Source organism: Macaca nemestrina, chromosome 15, assembly GCF_043159975.1.
Source record: "Macaca nemestrina isolate mMacNem1 chromosome 15, mMacNem.hap1, whole genome shotgun sequence".
Classification (NCBI taxonomy): Eukaryota; Metazoa; Chordata; class Mammalia; order Primates; family Cercopithecidae; genus Macaca; species Macaca nemestrina.
Genome location: NC_092139.1, coordinates 43,712,993 through 43,740,345, shown reverse-complemented (window position 1 = coordinate 43,740,345; position 27,353 = coordinate 43,712,993). Strand labels below are relative to the sequence as shown.

At 39.3% G+C, this 27,353-nt stretch overlaps 1 long non-coding RNA gene across 1 annotated transcript in view; it reads left to right on the top strand.

Annotated features, from left to right (window-relative positions):
- Positions 1-27,353, top strand: part of LOC105481526 (uncharacterized) — a 203,165-nt gene that overhangs the window by 105,638 nt on the left and 70,174 nt on the right. Inside the window, exon 3 of the long non-coding RNA XR_987013.3 lies at positions 2,458-2,566. This is a non-coding gene — a long non-coding RNA (uncharacterized lncRNA). The remainder of the gene's footprint in view (positions 1-2,457; positions 2,567-27,353) is intronic.

Here is a 27,353-nt window from a genome sequence, read left to right as displayed (position 1 = left end):
TGAAGAGTGAATCTCTTACTTCCCATGGGATGCTTTTTAGCTTTGCTACCCCACAGGGCCCCAGATGTCTCCATTTGCTTCTGGATGTGGAGTCTATTGAATCTACAAATTCAATCCCAGTCTGAGTTCAATTCCATTTCTGGGTCTCAGAAATATTGATCTCTGTTTCAAGTTGGTTATGTTGTATTAAATTCTTTGCAGGTGTCATATTTTGTATCAGTCAGATACTGCTGAATTAAAAACTTCTAAAATAGAGTAGTTTAGTATAGCAGTTGTTAATTCTCACTAATTTTTCTGGGGTTTGGCTAATGTGGGCTGGGCTCAGCTGGGCAACTGTGCTTTATTCTGCAGGAAGTGAATTGGGGGAATAGAAACCGTGGCTTCTTTATCTCCATGCTATCGGTCTTCTGTTGGTATCCTTGATAGCTCAGCCTGATTATAGCCAAAGGACTAGGGTGACATTGATGCATACATAAGTGCCAGTCTCCTGGGCACAGAGTTGAGTAGAGAAGGTGACAGAAGGCAACGGAGAATATCCAGTGCATGACCCAAGGGGAGTCATGGGCAGTTGGAAAATCACTGGGAGACACAGGTCACGTGCAAACATGAAATGAAGAGGACTCACAAGTTTAAAAAGGATATGATCACCCAAGACATATTTTGGACACTTACTTTCTTGGGCTTTTGGACATTGGCAACTCTTGGCTCAGATGGAGGATACTGAGGCAGAGGGGACCACGTTTCTCCAAGTGGGAAAATCCTGTCACCTTTGGAAGCTTGTCTTGCACTCAAAGAAATATAGCACCCCATGGACTTTTATGACTTAGGTCTCATTAATCTGGGGTTTTATACTAAAACTAATATAAAAAAAGGAACAAATTTTTCCATTCAGTGGATACTGCAGTGACAGAAAAGCTATTGAGTTCCAGCTCTGCTGCTGTCAAGCTCTGTGACCTTGAACAATTCACACGGCTTCCTTAGCCTCCAGTTTCCTGTTGCAGAAAGTGAGAAGGTTGAATCAAATGCCTTCACATCTCTAAAAACTCAGATAGCTACAGCTTATAGGTGGGATAAATGGCTTGCATTTAAACATTTTTATTCAAAAACCTTCAACAGTAACTGTCCATGTTCTGGTTTCCTTGCTGAATCCCTTGAGCCAAGGGGAATCTTAAAAAATAACTTTGTGTTTTCCATCTTCTCTACTGTAATTCTTAAGTCCATTATTTTCTTCTACACCCCCAAGCAAAGAAAAGCCATCTCTGACAGCTGCTCAAGGCAAACCATGGTTCGATAATGGCAAAAGGAGAAGCTAGCAGCCTACAAATTTAGATTTCCAGCATGTGTACTGATTTCCTGGCCTCATAGACATCTCAGTAATTATTTAGAATTATGCATAATTTACCTACTTTCATTTTCTAAGAAATTGTCAGTTTTAAGGTCAGAGTTTGACAGTTTATTGGTTTGTCCTGTAGAAATAAATTGGGGGCATTTGGAGCTAGAGTCTTTAATGTGTGCAGTTGGGGCCATAGATGTGAAGCTGCCTCCTATTTATAGCTGGGTAAGCTTAATCGTTGCTTTTCAATCTAAATAGAAAGGCTCTGTTTACTGCTGCTTTTAATTGTAGCAAGCTGGTGAAAAGGCATGCAGGGCCTCTTCAGTAAAGGCAACTCAATGAAAGCATTTTGTCAATAAATTATTACTGCCATCATGAAAACCATGCACAGCATTCAAATATAAAGCAAGAAACAGCTCAGATTCTCTCTTCAGTGGGAGAATCTTTGATGAACCCAGTGCATAGCTTTTAAATGTTCTTAATTCATTTTTTTTCTCATTTTCTTAGAATATTAGAGCTGATAAGGGCATGTGGTTCTCCTTATTCTTCAGTTTTAATTTTAAGGATGAAAATCTGAGTTTCTTGTGCAGGTCTGAGACATGTTTATGTCCAAAATCATAAAAAGGAAAGATTATCTGGGAAATCAGAATGTCAACCCCCTTTCTGTATGTTCCTGTTTGAAAGAGAACTATGAGGCACATTGAACCTTTATTTAGAGAGTTCCCTCTTTGACAAAGATCTTCTAAAAAGTTTTCTGCCAAATGTGCCATTTTATCATCAAATCTCTGGAATTTGGGTAGCATAAGGATCCAATTCTGATCTGGAACAAAATCACAAACCCAAGTTTTTGAAAGAAAGCTCCAGAAGGAGAAGCTTCGTGTGGGAAGGTAGGTATGAATGGAGGATTATACTCTCCAAACATGACCACTGCAGTAAATGTAGTCACACATGCTGTTCCAGACCTTGACACTCTCCATCAAAAGGAGGAGTCTCTTTCCCCATCTCTTGAACTTTGACAGTCTTTATGAATGCCTCAAATGAGTAGAATGCAACCAAAGTAATTTTTAGTGACTTTTGAAGTTAGGTCATAAAAAGCACTACAATTTCCACTTTTTCTCTTTCAGGATGCTCACCCTTGGAGACCAGCAACAAAGTGTGCAGAAACCAAGGCCATGTGGAGATGCCCCACGTACGTGTCCAGCTGAGGTCCCAGCTGACAGCTGGCATTGACATGTGAGTGAGACTCTGAACTGTCCCAGCTGATGACAAGTGCGGTTTGAGCGAGCTATCCCTGTTGGACCTGTCAAAACTGCAGATTTCATGAAGTAAATAAGTGTTGTTGATTTAAGCCAGTAAGTTTTGACATACTATGTTAAACAGCCATAGTAATTGGAAGAGTGTGAAACAAATACTAGTCTCTTGAGTCTCATTTTTCTATAAAGTTTATCTTCCCCCTTCCTTGCATAAGGATTCTTTCTCTTTTTCTCTCAGACAGTTCTGTTATCCCTGCTAGTGATGCTATTACTACTTCAAATACTATTGTTTTTATATCTGTTGCTACTACTGAAAATAAGATAATTTTATAACTAATGTTGAATATGCATCTACTGTACAGATTTACATCCTTAATATGTATTAAATCACTTAATTCTTATATCAAAAGCATTGAATTGTATTGCCCCATGATTCATATGCTGAAGTCCTCACCTTTAGTATTCACAATGTGACCTATTTGGAGATATGGTCTTTAAAGATATGAAATGAAGCCATTAAAGTAGTCCTTAATGCAATATGACTGGTGTCCTTATAAGAAGAGGAGATAGGACACACACAGGAGCAAGATCAGGTGAAGATATAGAGAAAAGATGCCCATCTACAAGCCAAGGACCTCAGAATAAACCAACCCTGTCGAATCTTTGATCTTGACCTTCTAGCTTTCCAAATATGAGAAAACAAATTTCTGTTGTTTAAGCCACAAAGTCTGTGGTACTTTGTTATGGAAAACCTAGAAAACTAATACAACTTTATGAGTAAAGTACTATTAAACTTTAGATAAGGAATCCACAAATGAGAAAGCTGACACATTGTGAAGGTAAGTAACTTGCCCGAGGTTATACAGTTTTATTTCCTTTCAGAAATAAGAAAACAAGGGCCCAATAACTTGAGTTTCATGAAGTTTCACAGTCAGTTTAAAGAAAGATTCAAAACTAAAAAAGTCAAACTCTACCCTATGTTTACAACATTTAGTATCAGGGTCCTCAGAAATCTGTCACTTAGTCCTGTTAGCTAAATTAAGACAGGATGGCAGCATTATTGAGCAACAACTACTTACATAGAGCTTACAACCTCAGTTTTTCTTCCTAAAAGAACCTCAATTTTGTCCAAGTGCCCTGTCTTTATGTAGCCCATGTGAGTCCAAGGAATACCCTCAGCTTCGGGAGTAACTCTGATTGGGTTAAGGATTAGCCCATACCCCCTTGTCTGTGATTTGTTTATAAAAAGTCCTGTGACCCAGTTCTGGCCAATGATATGTGAAGGGAGGTTTGTGGAAGACTTCTGGGAAAGTTCTGCCTTGCTCTAAAGAACAAGCTGTTCTCCTGCTCTCTCCCCAGATTTGAATGAAAATGGATGAATCCACAATTGTCCTATGGTGGGAACCAGCCTTAAAAATGAAGCCAACCATGTGTATAGCAAAGACAAGAAATGTAGAGAACCTAAGTCCTAGGTAATAACACCGGGGTACTGGATCAACCAGCTTTTATTAAACTTCCTGTTAAATGAGCTTATATATTCTCTCATTTAAAAAAGTCATTTTAGAATATATTGAAATCACTGAAAGTTAATGGCTGCAAAAGCATCTCAGTAGAGTTGACCCTCGTACAAGGTTAAGGTTAGGAGTGTAGACACCCTGTGCTGCCAAAAATCCATGTCTAACTTTTGACTCCCCCAAAACTTAACTAGTAGCAACCAATTGTGGACCAGAAGCCTTCCTGATAACATAAACAGTCAATTATCACATATTTTGTATGTTATATATATTACACACTGTATTCTTATAATAAAGCAACCTAGAGAAAAGGAAATGTTATTAAGAAATCATTACTATTCATTAAGTAGAAGTGAATCATCATAAAGGTCTTCATCCTCTTCTCACTTTGAGTAGGATGAGGAGGAAGAGGAGGGGGTGGTCTTGCTGTCTCAGGGGTGGCAGAGGTAGAAGAGGTGGAGCAGGTTGAAAGGGAGGCAAGAGACATAGGTGCTTTTATTGTAAAAAGTCCACAGGTATGTGGACCCACACAATTCAAATTCATGTTGTTCAAGGGTCAACAGTAGTTCCAAATTTCTCCAACGGAGCAAATGATCTATACCCTCTGTCCCCATAGCAGCCATAGCCAAGATTGGCTTTATCTCTTCTAGCTCTGTCTTCTTAGGCTATAAATGGCCAAATGGCTTCCTTCTCACATGAAGGATCATAGGATGAACTCTGTGCAATCTCCCCAAACCAGTCCTGAAATAGAAAATGTTGGAATCTCAGCATTAAGGTGGTCCATTCTGTACAACAGAGCTTAAATGAGGTTATTTCACAGCAACCCTTGCAGCAGAAAGAGAACACATGGCATATTCCTGGCTTCTTGAGTGAGTCATAGGGCTGGAAAAGAGATCAGGCTCTTCTCTTCTCTAGTCCAAGATTGTTCTTTGCTTCTATTTCCGAGATTTACTGAATGATGATGAAAGTGAAATTAGTTGGTAGTCTTAGCCAGGTAATGATATTTTTAAACTACCAGGAGAAATAGGCTTTGAGGCATCATTTATAGAATGCAAGCTTTTAAATACCAAATATTTATATAGAGCCTTGGTTCTTATGTTTTTAAAGTTTTTCTCTTAATTAATATAATTTTCACCTATTATCAACTCTGGGAGATAACTGTAGCAGGTCTTGTCAATTGCATTATACAAATAATTTGAGACAAGAGGAGTTATTTACTTAAGTTGATTGAATCAAAACTTGAATCTAAAACTCCTGACCCGAAGTCCAGTGCTCTTTCCAATTATTTCTCCACTCGACCTCTTTCACGTTTAAAATTCACTTTAACCTTAACATTTTTTAAAAATAAACTTTTTGAGATAATTGTAGATTCACATGAAGTTATAAAAAATGATACAGAGGAATCTTGTGTACCAATTACCCAGTGTCCTCCAATGGTGACATCTTACAAAACTATAGTGTAATATCACAACAAGGACATTCATATTGATACAGCGAGGATACAGAACATTTCCATCATCACAAGAATCATTCATGCTATACTTTTATAGTCAAACCAACTTCCCTTTCACCTGTACGTGGTCCTTAGCCCCTGGCAACAAGCAATCTGTTTTTCATTTCTTTAATTTTGTGATTTTAAGAATGCTATATAAAGAGAGACTTATCATATGAAATCTTTGGGGATTGGCTTTTCTTTTCAGTCAGTATAATTCCCTGGAGATTTATTCAGATTATTGCATGTATCAGTATCTCCTTCCATTGTCTTGCTGAGTAGTATTTCATTGTACAGAATGGTTTGTTTAACTATGTATCACCTGAAGGACATCTGTTTGGGGCTATTATGAATAAATCTGCTATAAGTATTCATGTACAGGTTTTTGTGTGAACATAAATTTTTATTTATCTGAGATAAATGCTCAGGAGAGCAATTGCTGGGCCATATAGCAGGTGCATTTTTTTTTTTTTTTTTTTTTTTTGAGACCGAGTCTCACAGTGTTGCCCAGGCTGGAGTGCAGTGGCATGATCTTGGCTCACTGCAACCTCTGCCTCCCGGGTTCAAGTGATTCTCCTGCCTCCGCCTCCTGAGTAGCTGGGATTACAGGTGCCCACCCCCATGCCCTGCTAATTTACTGTATTTTCAGTAGAGATGGGGTTTCACCGTGTTGGCCAGGCTGGTCTCGAACTCCTGACCTCATGATCTTCCTGCCTCAACCTCCCAAAGTGCTGGGATTACAGGCATGAGCCACCACGCCTGGCCTCGCAGGTGCATGTTTATTCCTTTTTTAAGGAACTGTGGAACTCTTTCCAGAATAGCCACATCACTTTATATTCCCAGCAGCAATATATGAGTGATATGATATCTCTGCATCCTTTCCAATATTTGGTTTTGTTAATTCTTTTTTTTTATTTTAGCTATTCTGATAGATGTGTAATGATATCTCAATGTGGTTTTAATTTGCTTTTTCCAAGTGGCTAATGTTGTTGAACTTCCTTTTATGTGTTTAATTTCCATCAATATAACATCTTCAGTGAAATATCTCTTTCTTTTGCCTGTTTTCTAATTGAATTGTTTGTTTACTGTTGCATTTAAGAGCTTTTTATATATCCTAGGTACTAGTCCTTTGACATGTATGTGGTTTGCAAATATTTTCTTCTAGTTTGTACCCTGTCTTTTTATCTCCTTAATAGGTTATTTCACAGAACAAAATTTTCTAACTTTGGTGAAGTTCACTTTTTCAATTTTTCTTTTTATGTATCACATTTTTGGTGTCTAAGAACTCTTTGCCTAGTCTTATATACCAAAGAGTTTTTCTTGTGTTTTTTTTTTTTCTAAAGGTTTTATAGGTTTACAAGTTGTAGTAGCCCATTTTCATACTGCTATGAAAAAATACCCGAGACTGGGTGATTTATAAAGAAAAAAGAGGTTTAATAGACTCAACAGTTCCACATGGCTGGAGAGGCCTCACAGTCATGGCAGAAAATGAAGGAGGAGCAAAGGCATGTCTTACATGGTGGCAGGCAAGAGACCAATTGCAGGGGACCTGCCCTTTATAAAACCATCAGATCTTGTGAGACTTATTCACTGTCATGAGAACAGCATAGAAAAACCCACCCCTATAATTCAATTACCTCCCACTGGGTCCCTCCCACAACAACTGGGAATTATGGAAGCTACAATTCAAGATGAGATTTGGGTGGTGATACAGCCAAACCATATCGCAAGTGGATAATAAATTTTAGTTAATTTTTGTATAAGATGTGAAACTTAGAGTTCATTTTATAGTTTATGGATGTTTAATTGTGCCATCACCTTTTGTTGAAAACATCTGTAGTGATATTCCCTGTTTCATTCCTGATACTGACCTTTCTTCTTTTTGTCTGCTTTGATTGAGGTTTGTAAATATCATTGATGTTTTCAAGGAACCCGCTCTTTATTGATTTTAAGTTTTCAATTTCATTGATTTTTTTGCTCTTATTTTTGTTGTGCCCTCCCTTCTCTTTGAAGTGGGAGGTTAGATTTTTTATTTAAGACTTCTCTTCTTTTGCAATGTATGCACTTAGTGATATACATTTTACTCTCAGCACAATTTTAGCTGTGTCCTACACAATTTTTAATTGACACTTAATAGTTATACATATTTATGCAGTATAGTATATTTTGACACCTATGTGTAATGATCAAATCAAAGTCATTAGCATATCCATTTTCTCAAACATTTATCATTTCTTTCTGTTAGGAATGTTTAAACTTCTTCTATTTATTTCAAAACATAAAATATTGCTAACTATAGTAACTTTAGAGTGCTGAAAAACACTATAACTTATTTACCTTACCTAGCTGTAATTTTGTATCTGTTAACCAACCTCTCCCTATTTCCTCCTTCCCCCTTCCCTGACCAGCCTCTAGTAACCATTGTTCTACTCTTTACTTCCATACCTCAATTTTTTTAGCATCCACACGTAAGTGAGAACATGCAGTATTTCACTTAACATAATGTCCTCCAGGCTCATCCATGTTGCCACAAATGGCAAGATTTTATTTTTTATGTGGCTGAATAGTATCCCATTGCATATATATGTGTCACATTTTCTTTATCCATTTGTCTTTTTTTTGTTACCAAACATTCATTTTCATTCATCTGTTGATGCATACTTAGGTTGATCTGTATCTTGGCCATTGTGAATAAATGAACATTGGAGTTCCTTTATAAATAAATAAATTATTTATTTACTTATAAATAATAAACATAGAAGTGCACATATCTCTTTGACATACCGATATTCTTTCCTTTAAATATATATTCGGTAGTGGCATTGCTGGATCATATGATAGTTGTATTTTTAGTTTTTTGAGAAAACTCCCTACTCTTTCTCATAAGGTCTGTACTAATTTATATTTCCACCAACGGTGTACAAGAGTTCCCTTTTTCTCTACATCTTTGCTAGCATTTGCTATTTTTTATCTTTTTTTTATAATTAGCCATCTTATGGATCAAATACTTAAATCTAAGCCTTGAAACTGTAAAAATTTTAGAGGGTAACATCCCCAAAACTCTGCTAGACATTGACTTAGGCAAAGAGTTCATGACCAAGAACCCAAAACCAAATGCAACAAAAACAAAGATAAATAGATGGGACTTAATTAAACTAAAAAGCTCTTGCACAGCAAAATAAATAATCCACAGAGTTAACAGACAACCCACAGAGTGGGAGAAAATATTCACAAACTATGCATCCAACAAAGGACTAATATCCGTAATCTACAAGGAACTCAAACAAATCAGCAAGAACAAACAAATAATCTCATCAAAAAGTGGGCTAAGGACTTGAATAAACAATTCTCAAAAGAAGATAGACAAATGGCCAACAAACATATGAGAAAATGCTCAACATGACTAATCATTAGTGAAATGAAAATTAAAATCAAAATGTGTTACCGCCTTACTCCTGCTGGTGGGAATGTAAACTAGTCCAACCTCTATGGAAAACAGTATGGAGACTCAAAGACCTAAAAGTAGAACTGCTGTTTGATCAGCAATCCTACTACTAGCTATCTACCCAGAGGAAAAGAAATCATTATATGAAAAATGTACACTTTTTTATAGCAGCATACACGTTTATAGAAGCACAATTTGCAACTGCAAAATATGGAACCAGCCTAAAGGCCCAATGATGAATGAGTGGATACAGAAAACGTGGTATATATATACCATGGAATACTACTCAGCCATAAAAAGGAATGAAATAATGGCATTCACAGCAACCTGGATGGAATTGGAGCCCATTATTCTAAGTGAAGTAACTCAGGAATGGAAAACTAAACATTGTATGTTCTCACTTATAAATGGGAGCTAAGCTATGAGGATGCAAAGGCATAAGAATGACATAATGAACTCTGGGGACTCGGGTCATACTACACACTGAGTACAGTGTACACTGCTCAGGTGATGGGTACATCAAAATCTCAGAAGTCACCACAGAAAAACTTATTCATGTAACCAAATACCACCTGTTCCCCTCACACTATTGAAATAATAAAAAAAAAGAAAAAAATTATTAGCTATCGTAACTGGGATGACATGATATCTCACTGTGGTTTCCTGGTTTTCCTGTGCATTTTCCTGATAATCAGTGGTGTTGAGCATTTTTTCTTATACTTGTTGGCCATTTGTATATCTCCTTTTGAGAAATCTCTATTCAGACCATTTGTCCATTTTAAAAACTGGATGATGATGATGATGATGACAATGATTTGCTGTGGAGTTACTAGTATATTCTGGTTGTTAGTTCCTTGTTAGATGAATACTTTGCAAATATTTTCTCTCATTCTTCAGGTTGTCTCTTTACTCTGTTGATTGTTTTCTTTGCTGTGCAGAAGCTTTTGAGCTTGATGTAATCCTATTTGCCTATTTTAACTTTTGTGGTCTGTGCTGTTGAGGTCTTATTTATAAAATCTTTGCCCAGGCCAATGTCCTGAAGCATTTCCCTTATGATTTTTTTCTAGTAGTTTTATGATTTCAGGTCTTACATTTAGGTCTTTAATTTGTTTTGAGTTGATCTTTGTATATGGTGAGAGATAGGGGTCTAGTTTTATTATTCTGTGTGTGGATATTCAGTTTTCCCAGCACTCTTTATTGAAGAGACTGTCCTTACTCTATTACACTCCATACCAAGACACCTAAGTCTGTTCTATAAATACATTAGCTGCTCCTTCAAGGTAGATTTTAAAGCCTTGGGAAAATTTGGGAGTATTTATTGTTAAATTCTAGAATCCCTTTTTCTGTAAGAGGAGATGTCTCTTTTCCAAAAACTATTTTTCTTTTTTTATTTTCGTTCTTAGGTCAACTCTGTCTCTGGATTGAGAGGATTCAAGATAAGGCTTTATTTAAGATTTTTCTGTTTCTAATCACATCCAGACAACCAGCCAATCATATGGTTTGACTCAGTGAAAAAGATGAGCGTAACTAATTCTTGTACTCACATTGGCGGCGGTGGCTGGTGAAGGTCCTGGGCAAGAAAGCATTTGTTGAGGGGACCCCTTGCTTTGGGCACTGCTCCCACCTTGCCTTAAGCACTATGAGTACATTATTTTATTTGAGGTTTATGAAAATTCCCTGACATCGTCCAGGCGCGGCGGCTCAAGCCTGTAATCCCAGCACTTTGGGAGGCCGAGAAGGGCGGATCACGAGGTCAGGAGATCGAGACCATCCTGGCTAACATGGTGAAACCCCGTCTCTACTAAAAAATACAAAAAACTAGCCGGGCGAGTTGGCGGGCGCCTATAGTCCCAGCTACTCGGGAGGCTGAGGCAGGAGAACGGTGTGAACCCGGGAGGCAGAGCTTGCAGTGAGCTGAGATCTGGCCACTGCACTCCAGCCTGGGCGACAGAGCAAGACTCTGTCTCAAAAAAAAAAAAAAAAAAAGAAAAAAAAGAAAATTCCCTGACATCACTACTCTCATTATCCTCATTTTATAAACGAGAAAATGGAAGCTCAGTAAAGGGAAATATTTGTCAACAGTTACTCAAGATCCATATCAGTGTCACCTCTTGAACCCTGTCAGCCCTTGCTGATTACAGGAGAACATTATATTCTTTCCTCTCCTTTTTTGAAATTTAAGATAAAGTAAAGATAATAAGATGACATCCACCTAGTATCCATTATGAGGAATTGATCATTGTTGACATTTTATCTCACTTGTTTAAGGTATTTTAAAGAAAATGTTAAATTCCTTTGACCCTCACTTTCAACCTCATCCTATTGCCACTCTCATTTCCATTCCTACCCCCAAGAATAAATTCCTCTTTTTTTCCTGGTTTTTGTATTTTTAGTAGAGAAGGGTTTCACCATGTTGGCCAGCCTGGTCTTGAACTCCTGATCTCCTCAGGTGATCTGCCCACTTCAGCCTCCCAAAGTGCTACAATTACAGGCGTGAGCCACCACACCTGGCCCCTCTTTTTCTCATAGCATTTTGTGAAGGCTGGGTATGGGCTTTCTCTAAGTTTGCAAAAGACATCAAGAGTTCTCTCTCATTTACATTTAAGGGAGAAGGGCAGTATCTCTTTTCAGGCCACACCAAGACACCTAACTTATAGCAAAGAATAAATCGTTACTATTAGTATAGTAAGAATAAATCTTTACTATAAGTTTACTGTTTTTTTCGTCTTGTAGTCCATTTTTCTGTACCTCTGAAAGACTTTCTTGAGGCAGAAGGCTTCATTCTCCTTACTGCTTCTCCTCCCATGGGTTTTGCGAATCCTAGTTTTTAGAACATGCCTCCTGCCTTAGCCTGCTCCTTTGTGCTTTGGCCCCCATGGTTTGTGATGTTGCTGCCAAGGTGTGAGCTCAAGACAGAGTGGTGGCCTTGGTAGAGCTGAAGCGACCCATTGTCACTTTGGCTGGGGCAGATTTTTGCTCTCAACTCATGCTGATAATTGTTAAATTCCAAAGACAACTAGGAACATCCCTTTGCATTTTTTTCCTGAGTTATAGGACAACTTAATACAATGCCATCTAGTGTTCCAACCTTTGCCAGCAAGAGAACTGAGGCATCACCCAAAATATAGTAAACAGACTTAAAAAAAGAAAAAAGATGTTTTGACTAAAATAACATAAATCTGAAACTTGAGATTTTTTTTTTTTTTTCTTTTTAATCACCATCGCACTGTAGGACATGCTGTAGGTGGTGCCCTACTCATATCCTCCTTCCCTTTCATCCTCTTTGCCTAACCGCTGCAGGGCACAATGTTCCAGCTAAGCTAGCTGCACCTGCTTTTTTTAAATTTTTAAATTTTTTTGCCAAGGTCTTGCTCTGACCTGTTAAGCCACATTGCCCAGAGTGGAAGGCTGAAATTACATGGAATTTCTGTGCTCTGAGAGCAGCCTCAGTAAATGACTGATATGGATTGTATTAGTCTGTTCGTGCATTGCGAAATACCTGAGACTGGGTAATTTGTAAAGAAAAGAGGCTTAATTGATTCACAGTTCTGCAGGCTATACAGGAAACATAGTGGCTTCTGCTTCTGGGGACGCCTCTGGCAGTTTCCAATCATGGCAGAAGAGGTAGAGAGTATAAGATGTCTCACATGGCAAGAACAGGAGCAAGAGAAAGTTGGGGTAAGGGAGGTGCTATACACTTTTAAACAACCAGATCTCATTAGAACTCACTCATTATCATGGGAGAAGTACCAAGGGGATGATGCTAAACCATTCATGAGGAATCCACCATCACAATCCAATCACAATCCACCAGGCTCCACCTCCAACATTGGGGATTGCAATTCAACATGAGTTTTGGGCAGGGGCCCAGATCCAAACCATATAATGGATTGATGTATAAACATTCTGGCGTCCTCCTTTAGGTAAGATAATGATGAGGTCTGTGTCTTGCACCAACTTCCAGAGTTCTGCAGTGGAACTATACTCCAACTGCCCAGAGTGCTAGCCGATTTGGCTTTGCACCCGTTAGTGGCTGCTGCTTCTCTGTGTTTCAATTTTTCTCTCCCCTACCAGTATTTCCTTTCCTTTCCAAGTAAACCATTTGCTTTGGAATCTTGGTCTCAGACTTTCCTAAACTAAGAAAATCTCTCTGTCGTAGATTGCAGAAATGGCCACGAACCTTTGGCCTCTCTACATCCTTGTACTGTAAAGTTACAGTTCCTTTCATTAAGAAGTGGGCACACCTTGGGTCTTGCTTTGGCCTGTAGAGTATGGAGGAAGTGATGATATGCCAGATCCAAGTCTAGGCTTCAAGGGATCTTATACATTTCTCCTTTTTCTCAGAGACTTGTGAGCAAGAATACATGGTTGTCATTTAAAGCAACTAAGTTTTAGGTGATTTGTCATGCAACATGACTGATACAACTCCCACCCCGAGTACATTTTTGATCCTCTCTTGTGTGTTTATTCCCTTGAATGAGAGTATTGTTTTCCCTAAAGAAAAGCATCTTTTCAGGCACAGAAAGGTTGAAGGACCTTCTCAGATTTGCTCAGGAGAATCTGGGTGCCAGTTGTTGGCAGTATCCTGGCGTATTCCTTAGCCCCAGGGCCTCTATGCTGACTCACCTTGTCTGGGTTTGCTTGCTAGCTGCTGCATTTTCTCTCTGCTACAGTGGCCAGCACAGCTGCTGTTTTTTTCCAAAGCCCTCTTTCACAGAGCTGTTAGGTAGGAGGCCACTGCGTCTCCACGATTGTGCGGATGACATATGTGTCTGACAGGGATTCTAGCACCTCGATGCTGGCCTGGGATGGAGAGCTCACCAAAAATACTGCAGTTGCTGAATGCCAGGGAATTTATTGAGCTTTGGAGCCAGCAGAATGCAGAGTAAACAGCATAGAAATGGAGTGAGTCAGGATGCTTAATCCTGACTTTACCTCTTGGCTAATTGTATGGCCTTGAGTAGGACCCCTGATCCGCATTTCTTTCATTGGAGACAAGGTAGCCTCTGAAGTCCCTTTCAGCTCTAAAATGCTAGAATTCAAGGACTGAATCGGGCTTTATAAAAATGAAACACCAGAAAGCATGGAGTTAGTTGTCTATTTAGAGGAAGTTCTGATCGGCTAGAACACTGGTTCTCAAAGAGGTGTCCCTAAACCTTCAGCATCGCATCATCACCTAAGAAATTGTTAGATCATAGCTCACTGCAGCCTCGAACTTCTCAGCGGAAGGGATCTTCCTCCCATGTAGATGGGACAACAGGCTCACACCACAATGCCTGGCTAACTTTTAAAAAGTTTTTGTAGAGATGGGGATCTCACTATATTGCCCAGGCTGGTCTCAAACTCCTGGCCTCAAGTGATATTCCTGCCTTGGCTTCCCAAAGCACTGGGATTACAGGCATGAGCCACCATGCTGGGCTCAGAACTTGTTAGAAATGCACATTTTCAGGCTCCACTCCAGACTCTCTGAAGCGCTCTCTCAGCAGGTACTCATGTTCACATGAGAAAGAGGTAACCAGCTCTGTTAGCAAAGGTAGATAATTAATTAACCAATTTATTCATAGATAACCTGTTTCTGTGTGCAATAAACTGTTCTATTCTTGGGGCGAAAGCAAAGGTGAAGGTGCAGAGCTATTATAAGAGAGTCTTAGAGTAGGGCCCAACAATTTGTGTATTAACAAGCTCTCCAGGTGATTTGAATACAGGTTCAAGTTTGAGACTTACTGATCTAAAGCTGTGTTATTCCAAGTGTGGCTCACAGCATCAGCATCATCTGGGAACTGCTTGAAGAAGTAAAAGCTTAGCACTACCTCTTTAGAACCCCTGTGCCAGAATCTCCATTTAATAAGATTCCCAGGTGATTTGAGTGCACATAACAGCTGAGAAATCCTGGGTATAGCCTCCGTTCTTGGAGATTGTAATCCAATAGAAAGGGATTGGGGGGAGTGGCAGCAGGAGAGCAGCAATTTACATTTCTAAAAAGCTCCCAAATATGGCTGATGTTGCAGGTTCAGGGACCACTTTGAGTAACAAGGCTCTAGATTTCAGCCCAGGCTTAGAACCTTGAATATGGAAGGGTTTCAGCCCTGAAGTTGGTTTCAGCTACACTGTACAGATGTGCAGGTTGTCCACTGCCAAATTCCAGAAGGCACCATTTGCATAGACTGAGTCAAGAACCTGAACCCCAAGGCTAAGAAGCAGGGGCTAGCTAAAGAGCGGGTTTTAGAGAGTGTCAGAATTGGGTTTGGATCCTAATCCTGCCACTTACTTAGTTGACCTTGGGAAATATATTTAACTCTGAGCCTCAGTTTTCTCATCTGTAAAATGGAGATGAACATACCTGTGTCCCAATATAAGATACTCAACAGTAAGCACCCAGTAGAAACCCAGTTATTTGCAAATAGCTATTCTCTCTGGCCCTTCCTTTCAGCCAAGGGGACAGCAGTTGTTATCAGACGGTATAGGTTCCTTTCCTCCTTCAGTCTCATCCTGGCCAGTGGCCTAATTGCCTGGTCAGGCTGAAGGCCAGGTGAGTATGATGGGCTTTTCTTCAGAGCTCCCAGGGGTCAGATGAAGGTGATACCACCATAATGCAGACTGTTTATATTAGGAAAGCTTCCCATGGGTTTGTACAAATCAATTCATAAAAACGAGCAACACAGCCAGTTTCAAACCATGCCCTAAGTTCACCTGCTTACCAAAGTCATTAAAAACAGCAATAGTTCCTGGTCCCACCAAGGCTTTGATGCCCTTGGTGCCTGGAATCACTCACAGGCTTTGCAGGGGAAAGCACTTTGGCCCATTGGGCCTGGAAATCTTCGCTCTTCTGCATAAAGAACCCACTTAGACCCCTTGTGTATTTCCGTGCGAAAAAGACCCTCAGGAATTCTCTGAAACGAAACTAAAGAGGCATTTGGGGTGACTGAGAGCCATTTGGGGGTACAAGCAGGCAAGCAGGATACTTTTGAAAATCAGTTGCTTATCTATGTGTAGGTCTGTGGCTGGAGTCTGTACTCTGTCCATTGATAATTATGTCTACCCTTATATCAATCCATGCTGTCTTGATTACTGTTAAGTCTTGAAATCTGGTATAATCTTTCAACTGAAAAATAAAAAGCTCATTAAAAACAAACCAGGGGAAGGCTATGAGACCAGATAAACCTTGATCAGAAACTAGACATAATTAAATTTTGTGGTTTTTTTTTTTTTTTTTGCAGTTTATGAAAAGCTATACACACACACACACACACACACACACACACACACACATTTAAATTCAGGGGCTGGTTGAAATTTTAGCAGGAACTGAGAGGCTGAGTTCTGAGGGATTTCAGCCTAACAATAGCCACTAGAGGGCCTAGGAGATACAGAAACACTGCATGGTGTCGTAGGAGCCAGGCCCAGAGAGCTGCCAAGGCCTGAGTATCAAGGTGAACCTGATTCCTGAGAACCTTCTCTCACCAGGTGCTCACCTTCACGTGAGAAAGAAGTAACCAGTTCTGTTAGGGAAGCCAGATAATTCATTAAGCAATTTATTCACCAATAACCTATTTCTGCATGCAAGACACCATTCTACTCTTGGGGTTAAGGGTAGCTGAGGATGCAGGACTATTATAAGCAAGCCTCTCTTAGGGCTCAGTGGTGGCATCAAGGACCAGCTTGGGAGGTATGGGCTTTGGTGCCCGTTATTTCCATGTGCTGCACCAATACACTTAAAATCAAGATAAAAACAGCATATGTGCTAAGCACATATAGCTTCAAGCCAAATTCCATTAGGTCACTAGACTGCCACACTTTAATCCCTCTATAGAAATTCTAGAGTTTTTGTGATTGGAGCTCTGTGATGTGTGTTGAAGCATGGATGAAGCTGATTTCTCTATTATTGTTTAAAAAGTCCTTGAAGTGTACAGTAAGACAGAATACCAAAAAAGTTTAGAAACTCACCTTTCCTAGAGAGACCTGTAAAACAGGAGGGGCTATCTAGTTATGGCTTGTGCTAGAAAATGACCTACAAGGTATGTTCTAGCCTGAGGAATTGCTGGCATGTGAATCGTGAGGACAGATGCATGGGCAAAATGTGCCGTTTCCTCTGTCAGCATCTGCTAGGCAAGAGATGACTTCCCCTCGGCCCCCTGGCCCTGCAGGTTTCCCGCCTACGGGAGGCCTTTTAGCAACATGACCTATGCCACCCACCCTCACTCCCACACCACCACACCCGGAAGCAAATTTTGTGAGCCAGCAAGGTTGGGGGGTAGAAAAGAGGGTCTCCTTAAAGTGGGAGAAGGGTCTCCCAGTCCATGGATAGCTCTAAAAGAGCTGAGTCCTAGATGACTTGCAGACATGGTCTCCTCCATGGTCAGAGCTTCTAAAAGAGGAAAGAAACTGGTTGTTTCAGCATGTTTCCTTGGCCATAGGAGAGAGACAGATAAAACAAGCGAGATAAAACAGATGATATCAAGCAATGCAATGATGCTTCCCTTTATAGAAATTTCTTTTTCAGAGGCTAAAAACCCATATACCAATTTCCCCAGGATATAAGGAGGGTCTTCTCTGTAAGATTTGCTGTCTGGATTACTGAATCCAGCCCCTCTGACTTTTCTCTTTCCACCTGTTTATATTAGGAAAGCTTCCCATGGGTTTAGACAAATCAGTTCATAAAAATGACCAACACAGCCAGTTGCAAACCATGCCCTGGGTTCACCTACTTACCAAAGTCACAAGAAAACTATAATAGTTCCCGGTCCTGGAAAGAGAGAGGTCAGAGGAACTGGCCTCAGTAATCCACATCCATCCTCCTGTAAATACAGCTTTTGTCTGGTCACCCTTTACTCCATAGCTTCTACCGTGAGTTTAAACGTCCTTACTCAACTCCCAAAGACAGGCCATCCTTTCCACCCAGTACTCATCCTTTACTCTTGTAACTGCTCAACAGGTTCATTTTGCCAGCTGTCCAGACAAAACTGATTTATCAAGACAGATAAATTGCCATAAAGAGTTTAATTCTCACAGAGCCGGCAGAATGCGAGACCAGAGTTTTATTATTACTCAAGTCAATCTCACCAAAAATTTGGAGACTGGGGATTTTAAGGATAAATTGATGGGTAAGGGGGCAGGAAGTGGGGAGTGCTGATTGGTTGGGTCAGAGATGGAGTCATGAAAAGTCGAAGCTGTCCTCTTGTCCTCATTTCCAGATGGTTAGGCATTCTAAGTCACAGGATGAGATAGGAGGTCAGCACAAGATATAGGCCATAAATACGTTGCTGATAAAACAGTTTGCAGCAAAGAAGCTGGCCCAAACCCACCAAAACCAAGACAGCAATGAGAGTGACCTCTGGTCATCCTCACTGCTCATTATAGGTGATTTATAATGCATTAGTATGCTAAGAGACACTCCCACCAGCACCATGAGAATTTACAGGTGCGATGGCAACGTCAGGAATTTACCCTATATGGTCTAAAAGGCTGAGGAACCCTTTGTTCCAGGAATTGCCCAGCCCTTTCCTGGAAAACTCATTATTAACCCACCCTTTGTTTAGCATATAATCAAGAAATAACCATAAAAATGGGCAACCAGCAGCCCTCCAGGCTGCTCTGCCTATGGAGTAGCCATTTTTTATTCCTTTACTTTCTAAATAAACTTGCTTTCACTCTACCCTATGGATTAACCTTGAAATTTTTCTTGTGTGAGATGCAAGAACACTCTCCTGGGGTCTGGATCAGGACGCTTTTCCAGTAACAGTTTCAACCTCTCATCTCACTCTCTCTTATATGAAGATTATTGACATTGACCCTTCTGGACTTTTGCTCATCCCTTTCCCCTTGCTAGGCAAGCCTTTCCTTCTGGCTGGCACAAAAGTGCACCTAAGTTACTTTTCCTCCGGCGTCTTTCCTGACTACTTTAGCCCTTATTGATTGCTCCTCCTTTGAACTCCATCTTCTTATAGACATCGGGGGCCTTAATCTAATACCAGTGGGGATTTTTCTTTTATTTTAGGAAACCTGACTGTGGTTTGACAATCAGACGGCTAGATTCTTGAGGACAAAAGTTTGTGTCCCAAGACTCCAGCGTGGTGACCACTTGCACACATTAGAAGCCCAATTAACATTTGCCTGGTTAACTCCCATGCATCCTTGGGACCTTAGGTTGACCCTCACTTCCTGAGGGCAGCCCACCCCATTAGATCCCAAATCTCCTCCTACAGATTCTAACACAGGCATCTCTCCTGCAGAGCACTACTCAAAGATGGACAGTTTTATTCATTTGCTTTTATTACTCAGTTCCCTCCATGAGGGCTGGAAATTATATTTGGTTTTATTTAGTGCCTGGCATACACTGGGTAATCTATCAACATTTATTAAATTAGTAAATACATGTTGTTTGGCTGAACTGAAATGTGACACAGACTTCTTGGGAAACGAGAGCAACATTAAGGATGTTTATCTCCTGGGAGCCAGTGCCCTTGAGCACAGTCATAAACAGAATCTAACAACAAAGGCTCAGATGGGCCAAGTTAGCAAAATTATTGCAGGACCATTACTGGCAATGAGTGGCATTATATATATATAATATATATAATGCGTGTATATATATGTATATAATGTATATAATATATATAATATATATATATTTAGAGATTTTATAAAAATCTTTATAGTTATAAGTAATACATGTCCATGTGGAAAACATGTAAACTTTCAAAAACTATAAGGAAGCAGAGGAAAGTAAATACAATCCCACCACTCAAAAGCTTTAAAAAAGTTAGTATTTTCTTCCACTATTGGTTCAGTACATGTTTTTTACAGTGTGGAAATCTTACCAGATACAAAATTTTAGATCTTGCCTTTTAGAAAAAAACCACTTAACATTAAATGGTTAATGCCTTTTCTTTTTATTGAAACTATGAATCATAATTTTAAACAGATTCAGAATATTCTGCTCTATGGATGTACTCTATTGTTCTCTCAATACAGGACAGAAAGGTTGATAAATACAAGTTTTAGCCCTTATGATTTTGAAGGCATTCTAAATCTAAAGACGATTAAGATAAATAGGAGACATATTATATTATAGGCTTCCCCAGCAGTTTCAACAGAATGCCTACTTTTGTTAATTGAGACCTGGCTATACAGTTGTCAATCCTCCCCAAGTGAGTACTCCTCATTCCTTGCTCTCTCATTCCCCAACCCCTACTCTGCTACCCTCTACTTTTCCCCACATAGCAGACACGATTGATGCCCTATTTACATATCATCAATACTCAGTATTCCTGCACATGCCAATGGTTTCTTACTGCAAACACCTTGGATTCTCTGCTTAAGGACTTTCTTTGACTGCAGAAGCATGATCAGTTATGAGTGGGGCAGGCTAGGAGTGCCCAAGTGCAGATGGGAGTTAGTAAATAAATATCCCAGCTCCTCATCACACATGGGGAACAATTTGGAGCTGTGTTCTACATAGAGCTTTCCATGGGGACTGATTTTCAGTTACCCACTCATTAATGCACGTGTGTTAGCTTCCTTTCCTTCACTGCCTCATTTCTATTTTCCTACAGTGGTTCCCGGGGTCACCTCACAAATAAACCATTTGCACACAAACCCTTGTTTCAGTGTCTGCTTCTGGGTGACCATTGTAAGACACCCCTCCTTCTTAATTATGAGTTCTAGCACTCTCCAGCTTAGACTTTCCCTCTTTTTTTTTTTTTTTTGACTAAAGTGGAAGCTAAAAAGTCTAAATGATTCAACGTATATTTTAAGGAACAGTGTAAATATGCAAAACGGTGCCAGATTGCTAACTCTCTTTTCATCAGAACTACTGATAGGAAATGCTCCCAAGAGGGAATAAATTATACAGAGGCTCTGGTCTCTTTGGAGGTGACTTTGAACTGTTCTTTGTTTCTCCTCTCTGTTGTCCTCTCTCGTTTCTCTCCTAATCTATTTCCTCTACAGTGGAAGAGAAATAGCTGACTGTTTTTGCTACCAACTCCTAATTCAGTTTCCAGATACACCCATAAGCAGGGGTGTGATGACAGGCATATTATAAAGCAAATTTATATTCATTTTTTATAATTAATTGTTACTACTGGTTACCAAAGACCTGATATATGCTGAGTATTTACTAGGTTCTGTAAGACATTCTGCAGACATTAAGATGTTGTCTTTGTAGGGAAGATAAGATGCATTATACAGCTGGACTCATGGAGGGACAAGTGTGATGTATCAATTGAGGGGCACACATAGATCAAAACCAATAAACAACCCTAGATATTCAGAGAAAGCTGTGGTTCATTCTGGCTGGATTTTGAGAAAGCTTCATGGAAGCGGCTAGGAATGGATGGGTTGGATTTTAATAGGTAAACAGGTCAAGACACAGAGAAGAGAGTTGTTCCAAGCCTTCTCCATCTCAATTCCTAGGGGACTTCTATTTGATGTTAAAGGATGAGACTGCTGCTTCCCTGCTCTCCCCTCCTTCTGTCCTCAGTAGGCCATAAAACCTTCAGTTTCTTTCTGTTTTAGTTTCTCCAATACCCAATGGGGAAAACTACACCATCTTTCTGATGCAAACAGACTAAGCCAGTTCCAAGCCAAACTGTAAATTAGGCATATCAGTTAGAAATTCATTTAATTTTAGATATTGCATTAGATATCACCCATCTAATAGGGGCTTAAACAAAATGGACACTAATTTTAGCTCTAAGAGAAAGAAGACTGAGGCATTTGTTATTGGTGGTTTAGCTAACTCAGCAACGTCATCAAAGATCCATGCATTTTCCATTTTGCTACTCTGCCCGCCTTAAGCTGTTGATTTTTCAACATCATGCTGCTCCCCTCCTGGCTGCACCTTGACTGCATTAGGTTCAGGCATCATGACTGCCTTCAAGGCAGGAAGAAGGGAGAAGAGCAGTAACAAAAGTCTGCTGTTTTCATGATGGCAAAAGTTTTCCCAGGAGTCCCCTAAAAAAATAAAAAAAGAAAAGAAAAAGAAAAAACATGTATCACTGGCTAGAAATGCATCATATGGCCACTCTAGCTGTAAAAAATTCTAGGAACTTGAATATTTCACTCCTTCGATTCTATAATTATACAAAACAAGGAAAAAGGGCCAAGGAATGGCTACAATGAAGGCTACAAATTCTGCCTTGTTTTACAGGAAACTTTACTTGCTATAGTTAAGACACTCAGAGCATCTCTCTGTCTTAGCTGAATAACTAGTGTATTAGTCAACTATTACCTCGACCATACTGCACAGCAAACCACCCCAAATCTCAGTGGCATTTAATGGTAAGCATTGATGATCACACTCACAGACTTGCTGATTGGCCAGGATGTCTCCGTTCCATATGTCTCATATTCTTCTAGAATAGAAGAATGGGGTGGCAGAAACACAAGAGGAGTGAGCAGAAAGGGATAGCACTTCTTTGGGTGTAGGCTCAGAACAGTACATCCTCACTCTTTCCCATATGTCACTGGCCAATCAAGCCACATGGGGCAAAGCACACTTTCTAGTGGAAGGAACTGGAGAGTTCTTGGGCAAGGACATGGGTATGAGGAAGAGTGAAGAATGGGGAACATTCCCACACCCAGCTGAGTAATCTAGTACGTTACCTACAGGACAGTGCTAGAATGTTAATGCGTTTCCCTCCAGGTAGCAAATGTCCCTGTACCAGGTAAGGGCCTACTTGAGGCAATGCCAGATCAGAGAACTGACCCTAGGGCTGTAATTTTAGACTAATCTTTTTGGAAAGGCAGAGCATGTGGTCCCTTGAATTACCTTTTATAGGTGGCTTTTTCCTTTTAATTATTGAATGTATCCAACAATAAAGGGACTCTAAAACTCGGCTTCTCACTATATATCAATTTGGCATTTTCAGGAGCAGGCAATTCCTATTTTCAGTCTTCTTATGTGTCTGGGAGTTTTTATGTCCTAAGTAGGGACTGAATTCTGCCTTCCCCAGCAGTGGGGTCCAGAGATGTGACCTTCATATCACAAGGAGTATTTTTCCAGCCAAACTTCATTTGCTATAATTACTATCCTATATAACTTAATTAAACCAAATTGTGACAATAAGAATAGAATAGGGATGGAAACAATTCCTCGTGATACTTGTAATGCCCAGATTGTTCCTTGATGCCATTACATTAGGCAGAGCTTCCTTGACAGGAGGACTGCACTGGTGTTAATTTAATTACATTCTAATGCGTGCTCACAGAAATTACAATACAGATGAGCCGCATTAAAGGACATCCGTGTGTCTTAAAAAGTGTCTATGTCCTTTCCTTTGAAAATGAGTCTCATTCATTCAGTAAACATTTACAGTAGCTTCTCATCTCTCTGGAGGCCACCTTGATGGGAAGAAGCCTAGATGAATTCATTTGAGAAGTCAGTGAATCTTCTTTTCTGAGAAAAATGTATAATACCACACTTTTGCGTATTTATTTAGTGTTTTTTTTTAGCCCTTGTCATCTGCCAGACTTTATTGCAAACACTTCACAAATAAGAACAAATAAAATAGGAATGACAATAGGACCTACCTCATACATTTATAAAAGACTAAATATAATCATCGTTATCTTAATATATGAGATTAAATGTAATCTTTATTATAAATGTATGAGGTAGGTCCTATTATCATTTCCATTTTATAGATGGAAAATCTGAATCACGGTGAGATTAAACAACTTTTTCAAGGTTAGGTAGCTTTAAAAAGGTATGAATTCCCACGTGACTGACTAATGGGGAAAGGAGATTAGGTGCTTGGCAGATGATATAATTTTCTTCATGAGACATCTAAAGTCTGAATAAATTGGTTTGGGGGAACTGACTAGCCTCCTCATTGTCAAAAGTCTTGATTTGACACACAAGAAATTTTTCCTGCCCAGCATCCATTCCCTCTTCTCCTAGCTATGGCAACCTGATTTTCCCTTGGAAAAACAAGCCACTCTCCCTTTTCTAATTCATGGGGTTGAGTGGTCAGATCCATCCCTCCATCTCCAAGGCTGGGAAATTCACCAGGCCTGGGAATTACTTGAGGAATGAGCATGAGATCTATGCCCAGAGCAGGGAGCATCAGCCCAGGACATTGGCTGGGGCTTTTCAGAAAGAAGTACTCTCTTTTTGGTAGAGGTGTTAAGAATAGGACATAGGCTGGGGTAGCTGGTGGCCATGTTTTTACTATGGCAAAACTCTGATTGGATTTAAAGCAACACAGGGACATTGAAGCTGAGAGATTAAGAAAATAAATTTGTGATGACATTATTTGATCCTCTGGATTTAGTTATGCCTGAGCTTCTCACTACAGAGCATGTGGATGTTTTATTTACTTGACTTGATAGAGTACTTCCATTGTCAAAGCCAATTTGAATCAAGTTTCTGTCATTTGTAAACAAGAGCCCAGTCTGAAAGTGTGCTAGAACAATTTCCAGGACCATCCTACTGCCCTGGGAACCTCTATTCTTTCTGCCCAACAGATCTTGGAGAGTTAGGCTGATTTCCTTTCTCTGAAACTTCTGCCAATATCCTCCCATTCTTTCATAGGACTTCTCCCCTTTTCTAACCTTCTTCACTTCCTTATTGACACCACTGACAAGAACACAGGGGCTTCTCATTTAAAGGCTTCAGACTAAACATTATGAAGAAAAAAATGGGTCACATAGAAAATTAACACAACAAATTTCTGAAAGTGAAACAAATCTCACACATTCTTACAGTCATTGTCTATGATCTAGTGTTGTGATGTTCAGTGTGATAGCCATAAACTATAGGTGTCAACTAAGCATATAAAATGTGGCTACTGCAATTTTTTTTTTTTTTTTTTTTTTTTTTTTTGAGACAGAGTCTTGTTCTGTCATCACCAGGCTGGAGTGCAGTGGTACGATCTCGGCTCACTGCAACCTCCGCCTCCTGGGTTCAAGCGATTCCACTGCCTCAGTCTCCTGAGTAGATGGGACTACAGGCGCGTTCCACCATGCCAGACTAATTTTTTTTTTTTTTTTTTTTTGTATTTTATTAGAGACGGTGTTTCACCATGTTGGCTAGGAAGGTCTCAATCTCCTGACCTCTTGATCCGCCCACCTCAGCCTCCCGAAGTGCTGGGATCACAGGGGTGAGCCACAATGCCCAGCCGGCTGCTGTGATTAAAGAACTGAATTTCTAATTTTATTTCAATATAATTAAAATTTTAAAGGAAAAAAACTGCGATTCAGTTATTGGAAACTTTTTAATGTATGCTTAGAACCACTTGAGTATGTGACTCTTGTCAATTATAAATTTCATGACATGTAAATGCAGATTAATTATTTCTGATAAATTTTACTATCTAAATTAAGATTTGGCATAAGTATAAATCATACATCGGATTTCAAGAATAGATTTGAAAAGGCAAAATATTTTGTTAATTTTTATATTGATTACATGTTGAAATAATATTTTTGCTATATCAAGTTAAATAAGATAGATTCTTACCAATAATTTCATATGTTTCCTTTAACTTCTTTGAACATGGTTCATGCTATATTTCCATTGGATATTGTTGGTCTATAGTTTCTGTCTAACCCATGATTTGAAGTACTCTGGAGGGTGTTTATGACACCTAAGATCATGTGTGGTCTTTTATTCTGAAAGCATTGAGGGTTTGAGCTTTTATTCTGGAAACACATTGAAGAAATGTGTCAGTAAATTTATATTAGTCTTCCTTATAAAAGTCTAAACAATCTAACCAAACAGTTTTTATTATTTTTCATGTCATTAATTGATGTTTGAACAATCTTTTTGCTTGTTGTCTTGACCTATGTGATGCTTTTCTAGTTCAAGTGTACAAAACCTGAGTTTCTGAAAAATAAAGAAAAGTCATTGTATTTAGTGCAAAATATAAGATGTTATGGATTGTTTCCAGAAATCTTTCCATATTGCATTTTTGTTGCTATTTTGTCCATTTTTTTTTTCTCACACATGTCTGATATTTTTGTTGAAATAATCTGGCAACTCTGGAAAGAACTCCATTTTGCTTCATTCCCCGCCCCCCTTTCCAGGAGCCAAGACTCTTCCTTCCAGCATCCCTTCTTCCCATTCAGAAACCTAGAGATACAGTTTCAGCAGAATAGTAAATGAGGGTGAGTGTCTACCCATGTACCCAAGACTCAATGGACCTGCCAACTGGAGGGGTCCAGTCCCAGTGGGCCCCATGCTGTATGAGGTAACATATTCAGTTTCCAAGGATTAGAATGTGGACGTCTTTGGGGAGAAGGCCATTATGCTGCCTACCACAATAATTAACAGCAGGAAGACATCCTATATTTGTAAATTGAAGGCTCTTGTTAACCTCTCCTCCATCCAGCATGCTCTTTTGCTGGGAAGACAATTTTTATTCAAGTTCAGATTCACAGCAGTGAGGCTTTATCTTCTGATTATGCATAACCAAGCAGAAAATTTGCTGTACATTTTTACAATAGAAGACAATGATAAATTTACATATTCATTAGATGGTTTTCATCAGGATAGCCAGGCAAATCTCAGATTAAAGTCATGAGAGAGCATTTTTCTAGATTTTCCTTAATGAAGGGACAGGCATCATTTACTCTGATTGTTGCTTTGCTATAACAAATCATTTCGGCTGTAATGACAGATTAACACTGTTTTATGAGATAGTGTTTCTTGCACTGGTTACAGTGCTTCCACTGAAAATAGGCCAATTTCTTCTGAACCAGGGCTGAACTTGGTAGGCATCTAGAAACTGGATCTTGGAACTAATTATTAGAAAGTGCTAATGTTTGCTGACCTATGATGAATAAATCTTCCTTGCCAAGTAGATTAATTTCTCTTTAAGGAAAGAGCTAATGAAGTTTAGAAACTCGCAAAGACATCACAAGTAGACATTTGATTAAGCAAGCAAGTTAAAGCAAGAACTTGGCACATAACCATGAAAACAGTTCTTGTCAAGTCTCTTCACATTTCATTGAGCAATTGCATTCCTCCAGCAAACATGGGGATGGCACATTAGATGTTCAAGGACTGAAATTATGCAATCAACCATCAGAAATGATCAAGCTGCCCTTCCAGGTGGTCAGAAGTAACTGGTTTTTCCAATCATCCTCCAAGCATTTGTATGGTTTTGTCTGTTTCATTCCTGAAGGAGTATATTAACAGGTTGAATTTGTTCCAAAATTAAGATGCAAGAAAGGAACATTTCTCAGATTTCATAGCTCAAGTTAAATGCTGCTCACCAAAGTTAGCAGAAAGTCTAATAGTTGTTGTTATTGTCATTACTATTATCATTATTGGTTTCTTCCTCTTTTTTGGATTAATGAAAACTAGGACAAATGG